Source organism: Crinia signifera, chromosome 11 (genome assembly GCF_055691185.1).
Source record: "Crinia signifera chromosome 11, ASM5569118v1, whole genome shotgun sequence".
NCBI lineage: Eukaryota > Metazoa > Chordata > Amphibia > Anura > Myobatrachidae > Crinia > Crinia signifera.
This window is the reverse complement of record NC_139227.1, coordinates 1,809,620-1,835,580: the sequence shown is the minus strand read 5'-3', so window position 1 is coordinate 1,835,580 and position 25,961 is coordinate 1,809,620. Positions and strand designations below refer to the sequence as shown.

At 48.4% G+C, this 25,961-nt stretch overlaps 1 protein-coding gene across 1 annotated transcript in view; it reads right to left on the bottom strand.

The window, feature by feature from the left end:
* The window catches only part of EHBP1L1 (EH domain binding protein 1 like 1), a 99,313-nt gene that overhangs the window by 62,596 nt on the left and 10,756 nt on the right, over window positions 1-25,961 (bottom strand). The gene's annotated exons all lie outside the window — the stretch shown is intronic.

The window sequence follows — 25,961 nt, the reverse complement described above, 5'->3', positions numbered from 1 at the left end:
AAAGAAATGGAAGCCCTGCGCGGAATTTATATGATCACACCACGTATGAATTCACAAGACCAATCAGTTAATACAATGTTTATATTTATTTAGGAATAATAATAATCGTTTATTAAAATATGCACATTATATACATGAAGTTACAAATAACCCCAAAAAGATATATTATATCAAAATGTATATCTTTTTATAAGGATATAATTCGCTGGTATTTCAAAACAGTGCTGTGAAATTAAGATCTAGATGACACCTGTAGTGGACAATCTTATATCATGCCCGGTGAAAATTAACTAAATTATTGCCGTAATTGATGGTGTAGATTTAGTTGCCGCAAACAACCACTGTGGTATCAGGCTCCCGATACTCCCAGCAGGGGTCCCGATGATTGTAGTGGATGGTAATTGTGTTGGAAGGTGAGCTGTGACCTCCATTCTTACCCATCTGTCAGGTGGTGAGCGGGACTTCACTTCCAAAAGACAGTTGCTGGGACTTCGCTTGTGACGGCACACTTGTCCAAACACCGGGCGTAAGTCTCCCAAATATAGATGTGTAGGAGTATGCAGCACCTACTGTATATACGTGGTATTTAAGGAGAAATATACATTGGAACAAAATATTTCTCTGAAAGGCGAAGATGGAACTTTGACACTATATTAAAATCAGCTGCATAAAATGATAATATCATACTATATCAATATATCAAATACTGACCAAAAAGACAATAAGAATATAAACACTCTGGACGGCTGCTCCCAAGTTTTCTGGAATACTGTAAAACAAGTGGAACTGGCAGGGGCGTAACTAGATATTCGTAGGCCCCATAGCAAAGGTTTGTAAGGGCCCCTATTTAGCAACTGATGGTAATAAATGTATATAGACAATAGAACTTAGACTGTAAAGATGGGCCCCCTTCAGCTCAGGGCCCCATAGCAGCTGCACCCCTTGCACCTATGGTAATTAACTCATGTCAATCTAAATGCATGTCGACCTAATGGTGTCGACCTAATGCTTGTCTACCATAATGCTGGTGACCTAATGATCCATACCCTACAAAATGCGGCCATCCAGGTTTGTGGAACTACACATCCCAGCATGCTCTGCTCCAGTTTTGCTATTAGAGCACCCTACAACGGTGGTAGGACATGCTGGGGTGTGTAGTCTCACAATAGCTATAGTGCCACGTATATATATATATATAATACCCATGTTATGGAAAATAGCTTGAATTCAGCTAAATACGTCTAAACATTTCTGTTTGTCCTGAATTATGGGAAGTTTTATTTATCAAAACTTTACAACAATGTAATCATGTGATATCAATCAGCGCCAGGCCAGCTGGCACAGGACCGGGTTCCTCAGGGGGATATGAGCCATCAATGTGTGTGCCCCCCAGAATGGCCTGGAGAGATCCTTGCCAGGAGGGGCTTCTACAGGGATTGGCTCCATGAATCACAACATCACAGCCTCTCCTCACAGTGCTGTGGGAAGGAGGTCCGCTATCATGTGATTCTACCTCCCAACAGTCCCGATTTCAGCGGGACAGTCCCGATTATCAGGGCCTGTCCCGCTGTCTCTCCCGCGGCCGGCAGTGTCCCACGGTGAGGGGGGGCTGTTGGGAGTCCCCCCTGTAGGCTGCTAAGCAGCGGGGAATAAATTAAAGGAGCGTCTATTCCCGCAGCCAGGGGGCTGGGGGTATGGCTAGTGGCTCACAGAGCCTCTGGGTCATGCCCCCATAGCTGCAAAATGGGGGCGTGGCCTCGCGGGGGAGCCGTGAGTATAGGCCACGCCCTGGAATTAGGCCACCCCCCCCCCCCCCCCCCCCCGAAATTTTCGTCACGCCTGTGGCGCGCAGCAGCACCGTCCCGCCTCCGTCAGATCAAAAGTTGGGGGGTATGGATTCACAGCAAATCCTGGCAACATCCTACACACTTCTTTGCATAAGTGAGAACCCCAAAATTTGTGGGAGTCTCCTGCCCATTCTAGGAGAAAAGGAGAGTGCAGGATGATTTACCATCATAGATGTTGACTGTTAAAAGTTGAGGCCCTCGTGGCACATACAATGGCAACTACATATACAACTACATATATCAAGCATAATATTTGTATGAATTTAACAACAAATCTACTATTTGATGCTTTGAAGAAATGGAGACTTAACGAAGGTCACACACTGGTTATTCCTGGCATATGTGTGATTCTTATTGTACCCTGCAGTGTCAGTGCCATGTGTTTCTCCTATTCAAAGTCAGTTCTGCTCTATAAATGTAACTGGAGAGGTTACGCAATGACACCCCGGGAAGAATTGCCGTACACAAGAAGCAGGCAGATCTGAAAGAGCTGACGGCATATTAGTTACAAGCTTCTGATCCCTTTTAGACATAAACAGGGCGAGTCGCAACAGGACACGTTAAACACCTACTTTATAGGAAACTTGTAACTATTTGTGATCATAAGTATGCAACATTGTGTGGGCAGCAATGCATGGTATCACTATACAGTCTGAGCACTAGGCTTGTCTACTCTTCTGGAATATCCGGGAGGCTCCAGAAAATCAGGTCTGCCTCCCGGCCCACCGGGAAGGTTGGCAAGTCTCCCGCTTTCTAGCCAGAACCCCCGCTTCCCCTCTGGTTCCATTACACCAAATTGTGGGTCTGTGGAGAGGGGGCGGGGCTAAAATGGCGCGTCACGTGTTGCCTCTCTGGGCTTCTCCTGCAGAGGTGAAAATCAAAGTAGGGCAATATGCCGAGCACTGGAGGGCTCAAACTGTAATCCGCATACCTCTGGTGCTCTGGTGCCGCATACCCCCCCCCCCCCCGGTCTCAGGTACACATATAAACACACTGCACCCACTATAAATACAGCTCTGATATATCCCCTGCTTGTGGTATATTCTCTATATTTATAACCCCCTTTGTGTCTGTTATATTGTTTCAGGATTTCCAGTAAGGAATACATCTTTCTCTTCAGGCCTCAGTGATGACATTACTAGAATAAAATTAGCTTTTCTAAAATTACCGGTGTCATCTGATCCAGGGTAACGCAGCTTTTGTAAACCAAATGAGCTCACACATTCCCCAAATCCCCAGCACATGAGTTATTGCCTAACAACAGTGCCGACACACACACATATACTGCTGGTTCCCTACCTATGCTCCTCATTTCTCTATTTACTTGCCACAATGGCAGGTATTCAATGCTGTGGGTGAGTGGTGACAATGAGCAGAGCTTCCTGCTCGCTGTCACCACTCGCAGTGTCAGTATTCAACGCAGCGCCCTCATACGGCAATTTCCCCTCACTCCATTTTTTGAGCGAGGGGGAATTGGCGTATGCGGCTGCAGAAGCAGCGAGACCCGCGGCTAAATACAGCGAGTTTTCTGCATAAGCCGCGGGTCTCGCGATTTTGGGGAATTCTCCCCGTCCTATGACGGCGAGGATTTCCCCAGAACATTGAGTAGGGTGAGCGGCCGGCGCGGGGGGTTAAAAAGCGAGGATCGCTGGTTTTCTGCAATCCTTGCTGTTTAACCCTCTCGTCGGCCGCATTGAATACCTGCCAATGCTGGTTTCCAAATTAAAACATATTCCAAATGTTTCCATTTTTTTTGTCAATATTACTAATAATGTTGACTACAGCCATCTGGATGTCCCCAAAAATTCTATTGTATTATAACCAGTGATGGCTGCTGCCTGTGGGACCTGAGGTGTAACTTTCAGAGGCAATGGAGTCACAAGTCTCCGGGCTCCAAGCTCTAAAAGGGCACCTGCATGTACAGCAGCACCTGTGTAGTTCAGGATCAGGGTGTGACTAACGGTGTTCTGTGTTGCACACTGCTGGTGCTTCAGAAGCCCTGTTAACAACTGCGATTGGGGACGGGACATATCCCGCCTAGTACTGCGGCTTCTGACATGTCAGATGGGTCCCATAGGTGAACAGTGACACGTTACTCACATTTGCATAGTCTAGAAAAGTCGATTGATGGTGAGTGAATTGTGGACGCAGGTGCGACAAGATTGCAGATTGTGATATTCTCTTGCAGATTTGCACAGGCGGCGACTAACAACTCGCAGTCATCTGCAAATTCGCAGATGAGCAGTCAGGTGTGAATTAGGCCCCCTGAAAGGCTGTATGCATACGTATTCATATACAAATACGAATCGCAGCAAGGGTGGATCAGTCAGATCCGTGCAGGCTTCTCTGTGTAAAAAAATGAATAAATCATTTTAAAAATGGTGTGGGGTCCCCTCTCCCCCCCCCCCCCCCCCCCCCCCCCGGCTAAAACCGCAAATGCTATTTCAAGGAATGAGGAGCAAGGATGCCGTGGCCATACAATGCCTGCCGCGGGTGGGACAGCGGGACAGGACCCGAAAATCGGGACTGTTCCGCTGTAATCGTGACAGTTGGGAGGTATGCCGTCGCCGCCCAAAATGTATCAGATGGCACGGATAGATCTGCATGCTCATTAAAGCCCCACTACAGCTGCGGGAGCGGCGGTGATGAGTGGAACACTGATCCCAAGCTCCCACCCTCTACCACAGGCTCTCTCTTCCAGAGCCCAGCCAGGAGCCCTCCCTCTATCCGTACAGATTACACCACCATTGCAGGAGCCCCGTCAGCCCCCCTCCCACTTGGAGATTACACTGCCACTGCATCATGTCCAGAGCCCCAGGGGGCACCACCCCCCCTTGAGATTACACTGCCACTGTGGGCAAACATGTCTGGAGCCCTGCCAGCCGCCGCTCCCGAACCTCTCAATGGATATTACACTGCCAGCATCCCGACATAATTAAATGGATGCAATTGCTGACAGGCTCCCGATGGACACAACCAAGCAGCTTCTACAGAGATCCGGCCTCTGACCCAGGTGTGGACTGTGAGGGTTATTTTGGTTCCCTCTTTCTGACAAATTCCTTCTTAGCTGGACAAAACCATGTGCTCTGCAGGTGGGGCAGATGTAACACGTGCAGAGAGTTAGATTTGGGTGGGGTTTTACTTCAAAGTGAGATCTATATTGCAGTGTAAAAATAAAGCAGCCAGTATTTACCCTGCACAGAAACAAAATAACTCACCCAAATCTGATTCTCTCTGCACATTTTGCATCTGCCCCACCTGCAGTGCACATAGTTGTGTCCTTCTAAGAAGGAATTTGTCAGAAAGAGTGAACCAAAATCCAAAATAACCCCCTGTGTGAGGGTTGTACAGGGGGGAGGGAGGAGGATGAAGGGAATTCTGAGTATATTTTATTGAGGAGTGTATATATATATATATATATATATATATATATATATATATATATATATATATCCTTGACGACGAGAGGACATCTCGAAACCTGTCGGAATAAAATACTGTGTTGATTCACTTAAAAAGAAAAGTCTCGTGAGTGCAGCTTTATTTCTGCTTGCTATATTGAACTACATGTTCTAAGAAGGCACCTGAGCAAGTGACAGGTGATTTCTTCAAGGAGTGCCGATGATACCGAATTGTATAATTGTATGTGTACATATATATATATATATATATATATATATATATATATATAGATAGATAGATAGATAGTTAGATAGATAGGAGTCTGGAGACCCATATTCACATTACACAGCACGTAGTGACCCATATTCACATTACACAGCACGTAGTGACCCGTATTCACATTACACAGCTCGTAGTGACCCATATTCACATTACACAGCACGTAGTGACCCATAGTCACATTACACAGCACGTAGTGACCCATATTCACATTACACAGCACGTAGTGACCCATATTCACATTACACAGCACGTAGTGACCCATATTCACATTACACAGCGCGTAGTGACCCATAGTCACATTACACAGCGCGTAGTTACCCATAGTCACATTACACAGCACGTAGTGACCCATAGTCACATTACACAGCTCGTAGTGACCCATATTCATATTACACAGCACGTAGTGACCCATAGTCACATTACACAGCACGTAGTGACCCATATTCACATTACACAGCACGTAGTGACCCATATTCACATTACACAGCACGTAGTGACCCATATTCACATTACACAGCGCGTAGTGACCCATAGTCACATTACACAGCACGTAGTTACCCATAGTCACATTACACAGCACGTAGTGACCCATAGTCACATTACACAGTGAGTAGTGACCCATATTCACATTACACAGCACGTAGTGACCCATAGTCACATTACACAGTGCGTAGTGACCCATATTCACATTACACAGCATGTAGTGACCCATTTTCACATTACACAGCACGTAGTGACCCATAGTCACATTACACAGCACGTAGTGACCCATAGTCACATTACACAGCACGTAGTGACCCATAGTCACATTACACAGCCCGTAGAGACCCATATTCACATTACACAGCACGTAGTGACCCATAGTCACATTACACAGTGAGTAGTGACCCATATTCACATTACACAGCACGTAGTGACCCATAGTCACATTACACAGCGCGTAGTGACCCATATTCATATTACACAGCATGTAGTGACCCATTTTTACATTACACAGCACGTAGTGACCCATAGTCACATTACACAGCACGTAGTGACCCATAGTCCCATTGCACAGCCCGTAGTGACCCATATTCACATTACACAGCACGTAGTGACCCATATTCACATTACACAACACGTAGTGACCCATAGTCACATTACACAGCACGTAGTGACCCATAGTCACATTACACAGCACGTAGTGACCCATATTCACATTACACAGCACGTAGTGACCCATATTCACATTACACAGCGCGTAGTGACCCATAGTCACATCACACAGCACGTAGTGACCCATAGTCACATTACACAGCGCGTAGTGACCCATAGTCACATTACACAGCTCGTAGTGACCTATATTCACATTACACAGCACGTAGTGACCCATAGTCACATTACACAGTGCGTAGTGACCCATATTCACATTACACAGCATGTAGTGACCCATAGTCACATTACACAGCGCGTAGTGACCCATATTCACATTACACAGCACGTAGTGACCCATAGTCACATTACACAGCGCGTAGTGACCCATATTCACATTACACAGCGCATAGTGACCCATAGTCACTTTACACAGCACGTAATGACCCATATTCACATTACACAGCGCGTAGTGACCCATAGTCACATTACACAGCACGTAGTTACCCATAGTCACATTACATAGCACGTAGTGACCCATAGTCACATTACACAGCACGTAGTGACCCATAGTCACATTACATAGCACGTAGTGACCCATATTCACATTACACAGCACGTAGTTACCCATATTCACATTACACAGCGCGTAGTGACCCATAGTCACATTACACAGCACGTAGTGACCCATAGTCACATTACACAGCGCGTAGTGACCCATAGTCACATTACACAGCTCGTAGTGACCTATATTCACATTACACAGCACGTAGTGACCCATAGTCACATTACACAGTGCGTAGTGACCCATATTCACATTAAACAGCACGTAGTGACCCATATTCACATTACACAGCACGTAGTTACCCATATTAACATTACACAGCATGTAGTGACCCATAGTCACATTACACAGCACGTAGTGACCCATATTCACATTACACAGCACGTAGTGACCCATATTCACATTAAACAGCACGTAGTGACCCATATTCACATTACACAGCACGTAGTTACCCATATTAACATTACACAGCATGTAGTGACCCATAGTCACATTACACAGCACGTAGTGACCCATATTTACATTTCACAGCTCGTATTGACCCATGATTACATTATACAGTTTATAGTGACCCATATTCAGAAAACACAGTGTGTAATGGCCCATATTCATATTACATGTTCCTGGAGTTCCTGTCTCCGGGAAAATGGTGCCCACGTCATGCACCTGAGGACACCTCTATTATGCATGCGTGAATCACCAGAAAATGGCCACAGCTGCCATAATGGGTGAACAACCTCTATATTCAGTCTCCAACACATTTCCCCGCCTGCTGTCAGCATCAGCGGCTTCCTCAAAGAGAGTACGTATCAATCAGAGTGATACCTATTCTGAGGAAGCAGTCCGGGGTTTGGGAAGGTCATAGTTAAAAACTATCATGAATACAGAAAAATAAAGTTTCATATCACTATAGCAAATTTGTTTTCAATATCATTAATGATGTGTGCCCCCGCACATTGTTAATGACCTCCTCCCTTGTCCTGGATGTACAGACGAGGATGGTCCTAGTTAACTGCAGCATGGCCCCTGCTACCCATCACTCCCTTCCATGCTGGCATCAGCAATAGTGTATGCACTTGCCGATGCCTGCACCCCGCTGGGTTCCCCCTGCTGCCGATATCGGCAGCAGTGGGGATTGTCTAGTGCAGGGGTAGCCAACTCCAGTCCTCGAGAGCTACCAACAGTTAACGTTTTCCAGGTCTCCTCACAGAATCATAAGGGAAGTATTTAGCTCCACCTGGGGATCTTTAAATTGTGTCAGTAATGAGTGTACCTGTGTACCTGCAGGGTGAGCTGGAAAACGTGCACTGTTGGTAGCTCTCACGGTTGGTGCACTGTTGGTAGCTCTCACTGTTGGTGCACTGTTGGTAGCTCTTACTGTTGGTGCACTGTTGGTAGCTCTCACTGTTGGTGCACTGTTGGTAGCTCTCACTGTTGGTAGCTCTCACTGTTGGTAGCTCTCACTGTTGGTGCACTGTTTGTAGCTCTCACTGCTGGTGCATTGTTGGTAGCTCTCACTGTTGGTGCACTGTTGGTGCACTATTGGTAGCTCTCACTGTTGGTAGCTCTCACTGTTGGTAGCTCTCACTGTTGGTGCACTGTTGGTAGCTCTCACTGCTGGTGCATTGTTGGTACACTGTTGGTAGCTCTCACTGTTGGTGCACTGTTGGTGCACTATTGGTAGCTCTCACTGTTGGTAGCTCTCACTGTTGGTAGCTCTCACTGTTGGTGCACTGTTGGTAGCTCTCACTGTTGGTAGCTCTAACTGTTGTTATCTCTCACTGTTGGTAGCTCTTACTGTTGGTAGCTCTCACTGTTGGTAGCTCTCACTGTTGGTAGCTCTCACTGTTGGTAGCTCTCACTGTTGGTGCACTGTTGGTAGCTCTCACTGTTGGTAGCTCTCACTGTTGATAGCTCTCACTGTTGGTAGCTCTCACTGTTGGTAGCTCTCACTGTGGGTAGCTCTCACTGTTGGTGCACTGTTGGTAGCTCTCACTGTTGGTAGCTCTCACTGTTGATAGCTCTCACTGTTGGTAGCTCTCTCTGTTGGTGCACTGTTGGTAGCTCTCACTGTTGGTGCACTGTTGGTAGCTCTCACTGTTGGTGCACTGTTGGTAGCTCTCATTGTTGGTGCACTGTTGGTAGCTCTCACTGTTGGTGCACTGTTGGTAGTTGGCTACCTCTGGTGTAGGGCACATGAAGCCTTTCTGAGAATCCCCATGTAATGAGTTTATAAGGAAGGTACAGTAGCTATTAACATCCCATAGGTTAAGGAGAAAATATAACATATCAGTCTGTAACACTGGATTTGATGACAATTGCTAATTATCACCCCTTTAGTTGCTGACCTGAGTCTGTTTGTTCTTTTCATGCTGGAAATGTTTTATTAATGTTATGCTCAGGGGGTGTGTGGTGCACCTGCAGCGCTATCACAAGTGTTTTACCAGTAATTCGCAGTATTCACAATGCACACCGTAGAATGGTGATTGCAATAAATAATTATTAATTAAATAATAAAGTGAAAAAACACTCCAATGTTATGCTCAAGCTGTAATTGTTTGTGGCTAAGGTCCTTATTCTGGACGCAGAGATTCCCAGCACAGCTCCGAAGGGATGTTTAGCATAGACATCCCTTCGCAGCCTTGGGTGTGGGAATGATTTGGAAGGTCCGCGCAGATGGAAGACACCTCTCTGGTGTGTTACACTTCCATGTTCCCTGTATGGGAAGTAAACAGGCAGCTAATATCCACTGATGTCAGCTGCCCGCCCCCCGCACCTGCATCAGGGGTGCATTTACATAGGAACGCCCATAAAATGTTGGCCGTTCCCATGGGCACAGCCTGTCGCCACCGCCCCATGCCCCCCATCCACAATGCAAACGGTATGGTGAACTAGCAGTTCACATGCACTATACATCGCTCCCCATGGGAACGCACGGGGAGCAATGCAATCAGAATAAGGCCCTATGTTTGCTGATATTAAGGAAGCCTAGGATTCATTGTCCTCTGCAGGTCAGCTTGCTACCGTTACTGTACATGTACACTGCCAGTGGGTTGTGAGCCAGGTGCAAACATATAATGTAGGTCCTCTTCCCCCTAAGCCAAGTTCACAGTAAGCATAAGGAAGATAGTGACAGTGTAAGTAACACAGGGGGAGGCATAGTGTGCCAGGGAGGGTGGGAGGAGTAGACGGGTGCCGGATGACTGACAGTCATTACACCGACAAAAAGCCCATTATTCGGGCAGTGGCTATTCTCCCTTGTGGAGGTCCACGACCCCCAGAGGGAGAATAAAGTAGGTGGCGAGTGTAGTGAGCCCACAGGGGACTATGGGCCTTATTCTGATCTGAGCTCAGTACAAATTTGTTCTTAAAATGGGCAAAACCATGTGCACTGCAGGAGGAGCAGATGTAACCTGTGCAAAGAGAATTAAATTTGGGTGGGGTGTGCTGAAACTGAAATCTAAATTGCAGTGTAAAAATAATGCAGCCAGTATTTACCCTGCACAGAAACAAAATAACTCACACAAACCTAACTCTCTCTGCACATGTTACATCTGCCCCACCTGCAGTGCACATGGTTTTGCCCATTTTAAGAACAAATTTGTACTGAGCTCAGATCAGAATAAGGCCCTATGTTGCGCTCCCCCCGCTGTCTGAGTCCCCGCAGTCGGGCTAATGACTGTCGGAATCCCACCATCGGAATTACACTGGTTGTGAGCTGCCTTAATTCATAGACAGAAGTGATTCAGAAAAAGTTGTACAACTGTCTGTTAATTAGAGGCAGCATGTGACTGTGATCATCAGCCCTGATAGGTGGCCGGACTGTGCCATCAGTCTGGAACACAAGGTCATTCCTGCCTTCCTAAAGTAAGGGCCAGGTCTCTCAAGCAGTGGAAACCACCTCATTCATCTAATGCCCCTTTCAGACCGCACTAAAAAAATGGTATTTTGGCAATTTTTAACCGTTTTAAAACGGTAAACTGTGCAGTCTGAAAGGTCCATAGTGAATTTACCATTTTAAAATAATTGGTATTTTAAAACCCGTTTTTTTGCTGTCTGAACGGGTCTGAAACGGCACCCAGGCAGCAGTGAGCACTATTGGTTCCGCTGGAACCAGCGCAGTACATATGCGCATATGTAATGAGCGGCCCGCTAGTTAAATATGCACTGTGCTGGTTCCAGGTTCTAAGCAGGTTTTGCAGTGTGAAAGCAGAAGAACATTGCTCAAAAGGATCAGGAGATAACTCATTGCTGGATTGGGGAGCAATGGGCCCCTTAGTCCGATTTTCTCGGGGGTGGATGACTTTCTATAGCAGGCCGCTACCCCGTTGCTCATCTGCTGGTAATACAGGAGCAGGTATTAGCGCTCACTGCTCATCGCTGCTCCGTGTTACTGTTTTAGCTCCGATGAGTACATTGAGCTGCTTTCAGATCAGTCCCCAGTGTGTATGGGCCATTAGGGTGATTATAAAATGAACACATTTGTCAATCATTTTTGGCCAGCGAAGTTACACCAGCGTGCTAGAGAAGTGTCATGTGTCATTGGGCCTTATTCTGATCGGTGCGGCCCGATCAGAATATGCGGCCGCAACCGTGCAGGCGAATCCCCGCCTTCCATACGGATCGTCACCTGCCGTCCGTACGCGGATATGTGGCGATCCGCATGAAATTGGACGGGGATACGCCTCCTCCGTCTTGGGAGCAGCCCCTGCATTCGATGGTCGCCGAACATCGAATGCAGGGCCGCACGCTCCACCAGGTCCCGCAACACAAGACCACACGGACACTTGTCCGTGTGAAATCATGTATGGGGGCGGGCAGCTGGCATCCGGCGATGTCAGATGCCCGCCCCGTACCCACGCGTCACGGCCTCATTACCATGCATACGCCCCGCGTTTGCATGGGAACGCCCATGAAACGCGGGGCGTATGCATAGGGTAATGAGGCTAAGTAGCCCCTCACGCCCCTCTACGCCCCCTGTGCGGCGTATAAAGAATCCGTGCGGCGAAATCGCCTGCACATGCGCAGAGTGACCTCTGCACATGCGCAGACGATCAACATCGGCGGTCCGTCCGCATGCGGGAATATCCGCACCGATCAGAATAAGGGCCCTTGTCACTCCTTGTATACATGTGTCGTTCTTACATTTGTAACATAAATCCCCCTTAATATTCTGTGCGGCAGCAGCAAACAAGAATACTGGGAATACACAGGGAGGCAGCAGCCAAAGCGTGGAAAGAACTGGACTTGGATGCAGCGAGAGGGAGGAGGGGAGGTGGTGGGGGGGGGGGGGGTTTGTTGGTGGATGGAAATATTTCTCAAGTTTACTGTAGAACTGCTTTATAAGAACAGAACTTTCTGCATTAGTGAGAAGCAGACACCAAATTTGGATTCCCACTAGATAGATTTATGAAATGATGGCCGGACTTATCTTCTACCCCAGGGCTGTAAGTCATCTCAGTATTATTAACCAGTTCCATACCACAACCTCATAACAGCACTATCCCTGCTAAGTTTCCATAGGAAGATTCCATGTGTGTAAACATCTGGGAAAGTTCCATAAAAGGACAGGAGCAGTTCGAGAGAGGAAAGAGAAGAAAAGGAGACGGAAGAAATGGATGAGAAACGAAGTGAAACACAGTATATAGCTGTAGTGTTATAGGAAGCGGAGAGACCACACATACACAACCCAAGGTGCTAAAATAGGATTCCATTCGGGAAACTGAAACTGCACTGACTTCAACCTAACGCAGATGACAAAAAGTCACAAGAAGACATTCGACATTATGAAAAATTTATCAAATTAAAATTTTACAGAAAATTTGAACCCTTTCAAAACATTCCACAGCAAATATACCAAATACACCATAATCAATCTCACTTTCAAATAACAGAACCTTTGTTGTCAGATATACTAAACATACAAAGGCTATCCAGTATGTCAGGCGCTACAGAAATTATAGAAAAAACAGTAACATGGGACATTAGCGGAAGCCATGTGAAAAATGTAGCAATACCTTCACCGAAGCAGCAGAATATTTATTTTGTATACATTGTACTTTCCAGCTGTTGCATGGAGGGCTCTGTGTCGCTATCCTGAAGGGACCAGCATTGTCCTGATCAACAGGTATTTGGGGAAGGAATATTGTCACTGGTGAGTGCTGCACTTAAAGAATGAGGACAGAGACGGGCGCTTCTTGATACCGGAAAGCCACAGGTGCGGAACCACATGCCCAGTGTCAACAACATCAAACTTTGGGAGAGATTTATCTATGCTTGGAGAGAGGTGGAGTGGATACACACAGAGGATACGGAAGTGCCCGTTTTCCGCCCACAGAACCTATCCGCGCCATATGCACTTTGTGCCGAGCGCACTCAGCCCCATCTAGTTACAGCCCTGAAAATGACAGTAGCTGACTACTTTATCTCTCTCCGAGCTTTGATAAATCTCCCTCCTTTAAGGATACAGTAAGTTGGTGTTACTCACACAACTGATAACTTCCCTCTGCAGATCTGCAAACGATGGGACTTTCCATGTGTATTTTTATGAAGAGGAAGCTAGAAGAAGAAGTTCTTAAGAACTGTATTTCACAATTGTCAAAACGAGATGATGAATCAAATGGGAAACAACAATAATGAAGTAGATGGTTCAACTGATACAAAGTACTGTATAGTGGAGAAGGCAGAAGACACCCTGATAAATGAGCCTGAACCAACAAGCAGGAATTTGGGAAGCAATGTAGACATCATAGAGGACATATTAGATGACGATGTGCAGAGAAGAAATATTGAAACCACAGCTGAAAATTGTCAACCTGTTTCAGCGCTCGGCAAGCAGTGAATTTTTGCTGCTTACCGAGCCAAGCTGAATAAGGCCAAAAGTCGGCATTAAGCTCAGACAAGTACTGTATTAATACCTACATTAATGGTATTAGCACAATGCAAGCTGAGAGAGAGTCGCGCATACATGCCAATCAGTAGCTGTATCAATCACGTGACTGACAAAATGGCATACCTCCCAACTTACAAAGGGACGGAGGAGGGACAGATGGAACCTCGAACATGCAAGTGGTACAGTCCAAGCAAAGGACTACGTCAGCCATTGCAAGTGGTACAGTCCAAGCAAAGGACTATGTCAGCCATTGCAAGTGGTACAGTCCAAGCAAAGGACTACGTTAGGCAATGTTTACAATTTTGCAAACAATGGCTAACGTAGTCCTTTGCTTGGACTGTACCACTTGCAATGGCTGACGTAGGAGGTTATTCTGATCGGAGCGGCCAAACGTGCGTACGTTCGCTATTAACGTACGCTAGCCGTACGCGGCCGTTAGGGTTAGGTCCACCCACAAATCAGCCGCTTACGTACGGGCAGAAATACCGTAGAAGGGGAGTGGCGTACAAATGAGCGTACGGCAACGTACGCGGACGGCCCAGCCCTTGCACTCCGACAACTGGCGTACAACTGAGCGTACGGCGCCGTTTACGGACGTCTTTCGTCCGTCTTCCCACCGACTTCTTGCGGCTATCTGAGCGTACGCCAGCTTGCACGGACGGGTCCCTATTGTTTTCAATGGAAAACTCAGCTTGTCACCGCTCGTGAGAGTGAGCGTACGTCCGTGCACGCTGGCATACCCTTCACATATATGGACCTGCAAATGTTGCCTTTCAACTATAATTATGAAAATTAATTAATTGATTGAATTAATTAATGTGCAAAATAGTGGCCATGGGATTAAAACATTGCTGAAACATCCTTTGTAGGTGTTAGATGTGGTTTATGTTATTGTATCCTAAATACAAAACCTATGTTAGTATTAGAGTGAACACGTTGACACATGTCGACTTGTGTAGATTGAGTGTGCTACTGCGTAAAGTCTATGAAAGCACGTAGTGAATGTGTCTAACTGTTTAGCAAATACCTACCTTAGCGTATAAAAAGATTCTTACCTTAAATTAAACAAACCTTTAAATGTGGAGAAGTATAGAAACATAAGCTTCCAATGTGTTTGCGTGCTGTGTGTGTGGCTTGCAGGCAGTGAAATCATGGTTTGGACTTAATAGACTGCAGCATTGCTTATTACATTCAGGTGTATGTGTTTGAGTAGTAATCAGCGTTAATTAGCCAACTCAGGCGCACGCTGGCATGCGGTATCTGTAGGGGTGGTTTGAGCTGGCGGTTGGCGGCCGCCTGTTTGGTGTCCGAAATGAACGGTGCCTTAGTCGATCGTGCGGTAGTAGCACCGCTCATTTTTGGTGCACACCCCCGTGTACGCCCATATTTACGCCCATTTTCCCTCATTATTTCGGCCGCTCCCATCAACACGCCCCTATGCCGCCCCATTACCCGTACACTCGTGTACAGGTTTTTTCGCACGTTGAGACCCCCGGCCGTAAGCGTTGTGGAGTGTTCGCGCCGGCGCATTAGCGTATCTGCACATGCGCAGATCATGAAAAACCCCGGGACGTACGCGTACGGCCCGGCCGCTCCAACCAGAATAAGGCCCGTAGTCCTTTGCTTGGACTGTACCACTTGCATGTTCGAGGTTCCATCTGTCCCTCTTCCGCCCCTTTGTAAGTTGGGAGGTATGCCATTTTGTCAGTCACGCGATTGATACAGCTACTGATTGGCATGTATGCGTGACTCTCTCTCAGCTTGCATTGCGCTAATACCATTAATGTAGGTATTAATACAGTACTTGTCTGAGCTTAATGCCGACTTTTGGCCTTATTCAGCTTGGCTCGGTAAGCAGCAAAAATTCACTGCTTGCCGAGCGCTGAAACGGGTTGATAATTTTCAGCTGTGGTTTCAATATTTCTTCTCTGCACATCCAAATACAGTACTTAATGCCGACTTTTGGCCTAATTCTGCTTGGCTCAGTAAGCAGCAAAACTCGGGGATGTGCGCCAAAAACCTTTTGGGGCGTGGCCTAATTAAAGGGTCGTGGCCTGTACTCACGGTTCTCCCGCAAGGCCACGCCCCCATTTTTACGCTATGGGGGCATGACCCAGAGCCTCTAGCCATGCCCCCAGCCCCCTGGCTGCGGGAATAGACGCTGTGCGCATTCTCCGCTGCTCAGCAGCCGACAGAGGGACTCCCAACAGTCGTGTCCCCCCCCCTCAGGACACTGCCGGCCGCGGGAGGGATGTGGGAATGTCCCCGAAAACCGGGACATTCCCTTGTTAATCGGGACTGTTGGGAGGTATGAAGCGGTGTCTTGTCTCCTTTTTATACACAATTCCAACATTATGATCTTTTATTTAATGTAGAACTGCTGCAATTTATCAACAGTGATTAACCTTGAGAAGTCCATACCGGGCGCCTGCAATATTGCCTTTGCTGGAGCGCAGAATTCTCTATTGCAAATGCACAGACCGGGGAGGCAGTAAAAATCCTTTCCTTTAATAAAGCTGCACATTCCGATAAGGCCAAATATATACGTTTTGTAACCTTTTCCCATATTGTTGTATTCATGTAGGAGAAGTATGCGCAGTACTAAACAAGAATGGTCCAGACATCGTTAGATACTTGTTCTAGCCTGAAATTGTGTTTTGTTATTGAACTGTCTGAGCTACGCCTCTGTTTGCACACACTGTGGCCCTTATTCTGATTGAGTCGGATCAGTCCGAGTGCGGTCGGACAGCCTCTGTTTGCACACACTGTGGCCCTTATTCTGATTGAGTCGGATCAGTCCGAGTGCGGTCGGACAGCCTCTGGTTGCAGACACTGTGGCCCTTATTCTGATTGAGTCGGATCAGTCCGAGTGCGGTCGGACAGCCTCTGTTTGCACATACTGTGGCCCTTATTCTGATTGAGTCAGATCAGTCCGAGTGCGGTCGGACAGCCTCTGGTTGCAGACACTGTGGCCCTTATTCTGATTGAGTCGGATCAGTCCGAGCGCGGTCGGACAGCCTCTGTTTGCACACACTGTGGCCCTTATACTGATTGAGTCGGATCAGTCCGAGCGCGGTCGGACAGCCTCTGTTTGCACACACTGTGGCCCTTATTCTGATTGAGTCGGATCAGTCCGAGTGCGGTCGGACAGCCTCTGTTTGCACACACTGTGGCCCTTATTCTGATTGAGTCGGATCAGTCCGAGTGCGGTCAGACAGCCTCTGTTTGCACATACTGTGGCCCTTATTCTGATTGAGTCGGATCAGTCCGAGTGCGGTCAGACAGCCTCTCTTTGCACACACTGTGGCCCTTATTCTGATTGAGTCGGATCAGTCCGAGTGCGGTCAGACAGCCTCTGTTTGCACACACTGTGGCCCTTATTCTGATTGAGTCGGATCAGCCCGAGTGCGGTCGGACAGCCTCTGTTTGCACACACTGTGGCCCTTATTCTGATTGAGTCGGATCAATCCAAGTGCGGGCAGACAGCCTCTGTTTGCACACCCTGTGGCCCTTATTCTGATTGAGTCGGATCAGTACGAGTGCGGTCAGACAGCCTCTGTTTGCACACACTGTGGCCCTTATTCTGATTGAGTCGGATCAATCCGAGTGCGGGCAGACAGCCTTTGTTTGCACACACTGTGGCCCTTATTCTGATTGAGTCGGATCAGTCCGAGTGCGGTCAGACAGGCTCTGTTTGCACACACTGTGGCCCTTATTCTGATTGAGTCGGATCAGTCCGAGTGCGGTCAGACAGCCTCTCTTTGCACACAATGTGGCCCTTATTCTGATTGAGTCGGATCAGTCCGAGTGCGGTCGGACAGCCTCTGTTTGCACACACTGTGGCCCTTATTCTGATTGAGTCGGATCAGTCCGAGTGCGGTCGGACAGCCTCTGTTTGCACACACTGTGGCCCTTATTCTGATTGAGTCGGATCAATCCGAGTGCGGGCAGACAGCCTCTGTTTGCACACCCTGTGGCCCTTATTCTGATTGAGTCGAATCAGTCCGAGTGCGGTCAGACAGCCTCTCTTTGCACACACTGTGGCCCTTATTCTGATTGAGTCGGATCAGTCCGAGTGCGGTCGGACAGCCTCTGTTTGCACACACTGTGGCCCTTATTCTGATTGAGTCGGATCAATCCGAGTGCGGGCAGACAGCCTCTGTTTGCACACACTGTGGCCCTTATTCTGATTGAGTCGGATCAGTCCGAGTGCGGTCAGACAGGCTCTGTTTGCACACACTGTGGCCCTTAATCTGATTGAGTCGGATCAGTCCGAGTGCGGTCAGACAGCCTCTGTTTGCACACACTGTGGCCCTTATTCTGATTGAGTCGGATCAGTCCGAGTGCGGTCAGATAGCCTCTGTTTGCACACACTGTGGCCCTTATTCTGATTCAGTCGGATCAGTCCGAGTGCGATCAGGCAGCCTCTGTTTGCACACACTGTGGCCCTTATTCTGATTGAGTCAGATCAGTTCGAGTGCGGTCAGACAGCCTCTGTTGCACGCACTGTGGCCCTTATTCTGATTGAGTCGGATCAGTCCGAGTGCGGTCGGGCAGCCTCTGTTTGCACACACTGTGGCCCTTATTCTGATTGAGTCGGATCAGTCCAAGTGCGGTCGGACAGCCTCTGTTTGCACACACTGTGGCCCTTATTCTGATTGAGTCGGATCAGTCCGAGTGCGGTCAGACAGCCTCTGTTTGCACATACTGTGGCCCTTATTCTGATTGAGTCGGATCAGTCCAAGTGCGGTCAGACAGCCTCTCTTTGCACACACTGTGGCCCTTATTCTGATTGAGTCGGATCAGTCCGAGTGCGGTCAGACAGCCTCTGTTTGCACACACTGTGGCCCTTATTCTGATTGAGTCGGATCAGTCCGAGTGCGGTCGGACAGCCTCTGTTTGCACACACTGTGGCCCTTATTCTGATTGAGTCGGATCAATCCGAGTGCGGGCAGACAGCCTCTGTTTGCACACCCTGTGGCCCTTATTCTGATTGAGTCGGATCAGTACGAGTGCGGTCAGACAGCCTCTGTTTGCACACACTGTGGCCCTTATTCTGATTGAGTCGGATCAATCCGAGTGCGGGCAGACAGCCTTTGTTTGCACACACTGTGGCCCTTATTCTGATTGAGTCGGATCAGTCCGAGTGCGGTCAGACAGGCTCTGTTTGCACACACTGTGGCCCTTATTCTGATTGAGTCGGATCAGTCCGAGTGCGGTCAGACAGCCTCTCTTTGCACACAATGTGGCCCTTATTCTGATTGAGTCGGATCAGTCCGAGTGCGGTCAGACAGCCTCTGTTTGCACACACTGTGGCCCTTATTCTGATTGAGTCGGATCAGTCCGAGTGCGGTCGGACAGCCTCTGTTTGCACACACTGTGGCCCTTATTCTGATTGAGTCGGATCAATCCGAGTGCGGGCAGACAGCCTCTGTTTGCACACCCTGTGGCCCTTATTCTGATTGAGTCGAATCAGTCCGAGTGCGGTCAGACAGCCTCTCTTTGCACACACTGTGGCCCTTATTCTGATTGAGTCGGATCAGTCCGAGTGCGGTCGGACAGCCTCTGTTTGCACACACTGTGGCCCTTATTCTGATTGAGTCGGATCAATCCGAGTGCGGGCAGACAGCCTCTGTTTGCACACACTGTGGCCCTTATTCTGATTGAGTCGGATCAGTCCGAGTGCGGTCAGACAGGCTCTGTTAGCACACACTGTGGCCCTTAATCTGATTGAGTCGGATCAGTCCGAGTGCGGTCAGACAGCCTCTGTTTGCACACACTGTGGCCCTTATTCTGATTGAGTCGGATCAGTCCGAGTGCGGTCAGATAGCCTCTGTTTGCACACACTGTGGCCCTTATTCTGATTCAGTCGGATCAGTCCGAGTGCGATCAGGCAGCCTCTGTTTGCACACACTGTGGCCCTTATTCTGATTGAGTCAGATCAGTCCGAGTGCGGTCAGACAGCCTCTGTTGCACACACTGTGGCCCTTATTCTGATTGAGTCGGATCAGTCCGAGTGCGGTCGGGCAGCCTCTGTTTGCACACACTGTGGCCCTTATTCTGATTGAGTCGGATCAGTCCGAGTGCGGTCGGACAGCCTCTGGTTGCAGACACTGTGGCCCTTATTCTGATTGAGTCGGATCAGTCCGAGTGCGGGCAGACAGCCTCTGTTGCACACACTGTGGCCCTTATTCTGATTGAGTCGGATCAGTCCGAGTGCGGTCGGACAGCCTCTGTTTGCACGCACTGTGGCCCTTATTCTGATTTAGTCGGATCAGTCCGAGTGCGGTCGGACAGCCTCTGGTTGCAGACACTGTGGCCCTTATTCTGATTGAGTCGGATCAGTCCGAGTGCGGTCAGACAGCCTCTGTTTGCACATACTGTGGCCCTTATTCTGATTGAGTCAGATCAGTCCGAGTGCGGTCGGACAGCCTCTGGTTGCAGACACTGTGGCCCTTATTCTGATTGAGTCGGATCAGTCCGAGCGCGGTCGGACAGCCTCTGTTTGTACACACTGTGGCCCTTATACTGATTGAGTCGGATCAGTCCGAGTGCGGTCAGACAGCCTCTGTTTGCACACACTGTGGCCCTTATTCTGATTGAGTCGGATCAGTCCGAGTGCGGTCAGGCAGCCTCTGTTTGCACACACTGTGGCCCTTATTCTGATTGAGTCGGATCAGTCCGAGTGCGGTCAGACAGCCTCTGTTTGCACACACTGTGGCCCTTATTCTGATTGAGTCAGATCAGTCCGAGTGCGGTCAGACAGCCTCTGTTGCACACACTGTGGCCCTTATTCTGATTGAGTCGGATCAGTCCGAGTGCGGTCGGGCAGCCTCTGTTTGCACACACTGTGGCCCTTAGTCTGATTGAGTCGGATCAGTCCGAGTGCGGTCGGACAGCCTCTGGTTGCAGACACTGTGGCCCTTATTCTGATTGAGTCGGATCAGTCCGAGTGCGGGCAGACAGCCTCTGTTGCACACACTGTGGCCCTTATTCTGATTGAGTCGGATCAGTCCGAGTGCGGTCGGACAGCCTCTGTTTGCACGCACTGTGGCCCTTATTCTGATTGAGTCGGATCAGTCCGAGTGCGGTCGGACAGCCTCTGGTTGCAGACACTGTGGCCCTTATTCTGATTGAGTCGGATCAGTCCGAGTGCGGTCAGACAGCCTCTGTTTGCACATACTGTGGCCCTTATTTTGATTGAGTCGGATCAGTCCGAGTGCGGTCGGACAGCCTCTGGTTGCAGACACTGTGGCCCTTATTCTGATTGAGTCGGATCAGTCCGAGCGCGGTCGGACAGCCTCTGTTTGCACACACTGTGGCCCTTATTCTGATTGAGTCAGATCAGTCCGAGCGCGGTCGGACAGCCTCTGTTTGCACACACTGTGGCCCTTATTCTGATTGAGTCAGATCAGTCCGTGCGCGGTCAGACAGCCTCTGTTTGCACACACTGTGGCCCTTATTCTGATTGAGTCGGATCAGTCCGAGCGCGGTCAGACAGCCTCTGTTTGCACACACTGTGGCCCTTATTCTGATTGAGTCGGATCAGTCCGAGTGCGGGCAGACAACCTCTGTTTGCACACACTGTGGCCCTTATTCTGATTGAGTCGGATCAGTCCGAGTGCGGTCAGACAGCCTCTGTTTGCACACACTGTGTCCCTTATTCTGATTGAGTCGGATCAGTCCGAGCGCGGTCAGACAGCCTCTGTTTGCACACACTGTGGCCCTTATTCTGATTGAGTCGGATCAGTCCGAGTGCGGGCAGACAACCTCTGTTTGCACACACTGTGGCCCTTATTCTGATTGAGTCGGATCAGTCCGAGTGCGGTCAGACAGCCTCTGTTTGCACACACTGTGTCCCTTATTCTGATTGAGTCGGATCAGTCCGAGTGTGGGCAGACAGCCTCTGTTTGCACACACTGTGGCCCTTATTCTGATTGAGTCGGATCAGTCCGAGCGCGGTCAGACAGCCTCTGTTTGCACACACTGTGGCCCAGATTCTGATTGAGTCGGATCAGTCAGAGCGCGGTCAGACAGCCTCTGTTTGCACACACTGTGGCCCTTATTCTGATTGAGTCGGATCAGTCCGAGCGCGGTCAGACAGCCTCTGTTTGCACACACTGTGTCCCTTATTCTGATTGAGTCGGATCAGTCCGTGCGCGGTCAGACAGCCTCTGTTTGCACACACTGTGGCCCTTATTCTGATTGAGTCGGATCAGTCCGAGCGCGGTCAGACAGCCTCTGTTTGCACACACTGTGGCCCAGATTCTGATTGAGTCGGATCAGTCAGAGCGCGGTCAGACAGCCTCTGTTTGCACACACTGTGGCCCTTATTCTGATTGAATCGGATCAGTCCGAGCGCGGTCAGACAGCCTCTGTTTGCACACACTGTGTCCCTTATTCTGATTGAGTCGGATCAGTCCGAGCGTGGTCAGACAGCCTCTGTTTGCACACACTGTGGCCCTTATTCTGATTGAGTCGGATCAGTCCGAGCACGGTCAGACAGCCTCTGTTGCACACACTGTGGCCCTTATTCTGATTGAGTCGGATCAATCCGAGCGTGGTCAGACAGCCTCTGTTGCACACACTGTGGCCCTTATTCTGATTGAGTCGGATCAGTCCGAGTGCGGTCAGACAGCCTCTGTTGCACACACTGTGGCCCTTATTCTGATTGAGTCGGATCAGTCCGAGTGCGGTCAGACAGCCTCTGGTTGCAGACACTGTGGCCCTTATTCTGATTGAGTCGGATCAGTCCGAGCGCGGTCAGACAGCCTCTGTTTGCACGCACTGTGGCCCTTATTCTGATTGAGTCGGATCAGTCCGAGCGCGGTCAGACAGCCTCTGTTTGCACACACTGTGGCCCAGATTCTGATTGAGTCGGATCAGTCCGAGCGCGGTCAGACAGCCTCTGTTTGCACACACTGTGGCCCTTATTCTGATTGAGACGGATCAGTCCGTGCGCGGTCAGACAGCCTTTGTTTGCACACACTGTGGCCCTTATTCTGATTGAGTCGGATCAGTCCGAGTGCGGGCAGACAGCCTCTGTTTGCACACACTGTGGCCCTTATTCTGATTGAGTCGGATCAGTCCGAGCACGGTCAGACAGCCTCTGTTGCACACACTGTGGCCCTTATTCTGATTGAGTCGGATCAGTCCGAGCGCGGTCAGACAGCCTCTGTTGCACACACTGTGGCCCTTATTCTGATTGAGTCGGATCAGTCCGAGTGCGGTCAGACAGCCTCTGTTGCACACACTGTGGCCCTTATTCTGATTGAGTCGGATCAGTCCGAGTGCGGTCAGACAGCCTCTGTTGCAGACTGTGTTGCGGGTTTATTGTGCTAAAAAACAATGTATAAAAAGTACTGTATTATGAATTAAATTCTAAAGGGTACATTTACTAAGATGGGATGTTTCCCATAGCAAGCAATTAGATTCAATATATTATCTTCTAGAAGGTGCTAAATAGATAAGTAGAATCTGATTGGTTGCTTTGGGCAATATCGCTAACACATGTAATAGCCTTCGAGTTCGGCGGCCGTATTCTTCTTCAATAGAACTCTTAGAACATGTACCCCGGGCCCTGACACAGAAGCAGAAACGGAAGCGGAGTATATTTGTCTCAATCTGTACAATGATCAATATGTGTCTAAAATACGCTGGAAAAGCAGGAACCACACTTCTACTTGTACCAATGGTTCCTACGGAAAGTACTACAATAATGTATATCACCCATTTATACAACATACAAACCTAATATGCTTCAGAGAATATAGAATTTATAGATAAGTAATACTTCTTCCATACCACAAATGCCGGGTCGCACCTGGGATTAGGGTGCATTCCAGGAGCAACCCGGCATTTGTGATCCGAAAGCTCAGACGTGACGTCACATGGGGGCAGGGCGGAGTGACAACGCATCGTCGAGGGGCGGCGTCCTCCATACTTCCAACGGGATTCGGACCCGAGTTACCCTTTCACACGTACCATACTGGCCAGTACCCTGAAGAAGATCCCGGGAGCAACCCTTGTTATTGGTTTGTTTTTAAAGCGCACAGTATAATGCTATCGTTATATTATTTCACTTCTAACATTGTCAGTGTTGGAAAATGTTTAAATATGGATTGCAATGCGAGACACAATAATGATCATTCCTAATATATAACTGGACAAGAACTATTTTCATGTAGGCTGCGCCCTTGATGCAAACAAACTTTGGACAAGCCTTTGCTGTGGAGACTATGTAAAAACCGGACCGGACTAAACCCCGGACTGCCGGACAGGACATCAAAATCTGCAGTCCGGAGCTTGTAGGGTCCGGTCCGGGGGGTGTCCTGTCCAGGGGTGTCTTGTCCGGGGGGGGGTCCCTGTGATAGCTATCACCAGGTACATGGGGGAGGGGAGATTACAGCCTCCCCGGGTGGTCCGGACCGTCCGGTTTTTGCTACATGCCCGGACCATACAGGGAGGCTTTATTCTACCCTCCCTCCTCTACCTGGTGACAGGTGTGACAGGCAGCCCCCCCGGACAGGACACCCCCGGACAGGACACCCCCCGGACCGGAGGCTACAAGCTACAAAATGCAGAGTTTGATGTCTGGTCCGGAGGTCCGGAGGTTTTGTGTTGGTCCGGTTTTCACCCATACTCTTTGCTGTGTGGTTCTGCTGCCATTGTATATAATGAACACATACGGTATTGCACCTTTTGTGATAAGTATATAAGTAGGTTGTGTTTATATGTCATCCTTGGGTTCAGTTATGAGGTGAGCGACATGATTTGCTTCTGATTTTACACATATTTTATTACTGGCAGCTACCAGCACTGGTTTTCAGATGCCTTAGAGCTGAGTAAAGACTTGTTATAACTATTTTGGGGGGTTGTTTTTACTTCCCTATAAATAGTATATGAATGGGTAAGAGTCATGTTTAAGTAAAAAGAAGGATCCGTTGATAACAGATTCTAAGGTAACCGAACGGTGAATATTGCACTACTTTATGATGGTGGCAGATGTGGTGAGTGCAGGGTACCTCTTCCCCTGGAAACCTGGCACAATGCAGGCAGTGTGACTCCGAGGCCCTAGCACTGAAGCTCTTTATGACTGCAGAAAATGTCATATTTACTTTGTTGGTAATGGCTGCTTTTTCAGTTCTTATACAGTAACTAGTACATATGTTTTCTGCATCTTAAGGCATAGCCATATATATTGCAATACAGGTTGAGTATCCCTTATGCAAAATGCTCGGGCCAGAAGCCTTTTTGATAACAGATTATTCTGTATTTCTGAATATTTTTATATTTCAATGAGATATCTTGAGGACGGGACCCATGTGCGTACTATATGTTGTATAAACACATGAAATACACACAGACATTTAATTTGTTTATGAAATATGGTTTCAAAACATGAAACAAAATGTGTGTACTATATCTTGTGCTGAATGTGAATGCTAAGCAATCATTTTATTGTACATATTTAGTGCCAGTTACATTATTTCCCCAGTAATGGATGTTACAGATGTCCCCAGTAGTGCCAGTTACAGATGTCCCCAGTAGTGCCAGTTACGTATCATGTCCCCAGCAGTGCCAGTTACATATCATGTCACCAGTAGTGCCAGTTACAGATGTCCCCAGTAGTGCCAGTTACAGATGTTCCCAGTAGTGCCAGTTACAGATGTCCCCAGTAGTGCCAGTTACATATCATGTCACCAGTAGCGCCAGTTACAGATGTCCCCAGTAGTGCCAGTTACAGATGTTCCCAGTAGTGCCAGTTACAGATGTTCCCAGTAGTGCCAGTTACAGATGTCCCCAGTAGTGCCAGTTACAGATGTCACCAGTAGCGCCAGTT